Here is a 1,927-nt window from a genome sequence, read left to right on the forward strand (position 1 = left end):
TGGCTCAGTGAGAGCTGGGACCTTCTGTTAGCCTGGTGACAGTGCTGAAAGAACCCGGATGTGTCTCCTATTTGTCCTCCTCTTTAACGACGAGTAGTCACTGCCTTCACTCATACGTTTAGGACTACTTGCCAGATTTAAACGAGAATCTTCCATTTGGTGGGAGCGCACAGAATCTTCTCAAATTTCCGCGCGATATTGCTCATTATGCGGTTCTCAGTATATATACATGGAGCGAACCGTCTTTGTTTATTATTCTTTTTTTAGAGGGGCAACAGAGTCGAGAGTCATTCGTAGCGAGCCTGATGCACTCATCAACAAATGATCGATTGGAGGGACTCTTAGCATAGGAGTCCTCCGTACTTTGGACGTGGAATGAATTAATGCTAACGGAATCGCACCTTAAATTAGCTACAGCATATAGTATAGACAGCTGTATAGAAGGTTTTGGTCCCTGGCGTGTAGTTCAGCGGAGTATAACTCAAAAGTTATCAAACATGGTCAGATAAAAGGGTTCTGTGGGAACACTATTAAATGTTCAATTTCACACCATATACCAGAACAAGATCGAGGGTGTGGTTAAAAACGGTTGAGTGGTTATGTACACTTTGAGAGAAGCCAATAGAATCTAATAGAGAGATAAACGCGTGCTAGGCTATCATTCTCATACGCCACAATGAATATTAAAGTCCCCTACAATAATAACTTTGTTCCGTTTTAGCACTAAGTTTGACAGAAACTCTGCAACATTCGGATAAAAATTCAGTATGGACCGTGCTCGGACACTATAAACAAATAGAACTGTTGCATTGATTTCCAACTTGGGTGTGAAAGACTAAGAACAGACTTTCAATGAGTATCATAATTTAGTTTAGGTTTAGAGCTGATAGTAGATAGACTGACAAAGATGGCTGCACTCCAACCTCCTCGCCTGTGCCTCAGGAATGTGAGTATAATATGACGTGGGGGGGTGGATTCATTTAGACTAACATATCTCCATCACCCAGCCAGGTTTCAGTAAGACAGAAAGATCATATTAAATCTGATATTAATTCATTACTAGTACCCCTTTAGCAGAGAGAGATCTGATGTTAAGAGCCACATTTAATCTCCTATTCTTTTGCACTTTTGGTTTTTAATTGTTATTAGGTTTCATGCACAGCTCCTCCTCTGTTTACCTTTGATTTAAATAATTTTAATTTAATGGTCGGGGGGCAGACACCGTCACTATGGATTTTTACTAGGTAACACCTGAGAATAAGGAGCAGAGAAGTGTGTTAGACTGGGGCTCTGCCTCCTGGTCCCAACTATGGATTGTCAAGGATTAGGTCCACAATAAACCTGTCAAGATTTCCAGAAATGAGAGCTGCTCCATCCCAAGTGGGATGAATGACGTCTCTCCGAATCAGACCAGGTCTTCCCCAGAAAGACTGCCAGTGATCCACAAAGCCCACATCATTATCTGGACACCACCTCGTAGACCAGCGGCGAAATGACAACATGCGCTATACAAGTCATCACTGGTTAGATTTGGCAGGGGTCCAGAGAAAAACGGTGTGACATTGACTCGCGTATGTAACACCGATTCAACATTAATCTTCGTAACCTCCGATTGCCGTAACCGGGAGTCATTAACGCCAACGTGAATAACAATCTTGCTGTATTTACGTTTATCCTTACCAGCAGTTTCAGATAAGACTCAACGTCGCCCGCTCTAGCCCCCGGGATGCACTTAACTATGGCTGCCGGCTTCGCTAACTTCACGTTTCTCAGAATGGAGCTGCCGATAATCAGAGTTGGTTTCTCAGCGGGTGTGTTGCTGAGTGGGGAAAATCTGTTAGAAACGCTAACATGCTGGTGGCGGTCCGACACCTTGGAAAGCTTACGACTGTCTCTTCCTCGTCCTCGAACAGTCACCCAGGCACTA

The sequence above is a fragment of the Etheostoma spectabile genome, unplaced genomic scaffold (assembly GCF_008692095.1).
Source record: "Etheostoma spectabile isolate EspeVRDwgs_2016 unplaced genomic scaffold, UIUC_Espe_1.0 scaffold395, whole genome shotgun sequence".
Classification (NCBI taxonomy): domain Eukaryota; kingdom Metazoa; phylum Chordata; class Actinopteri; order Perciformes; family Percidae; genus Etheostoma; species Etheostoma spectabile.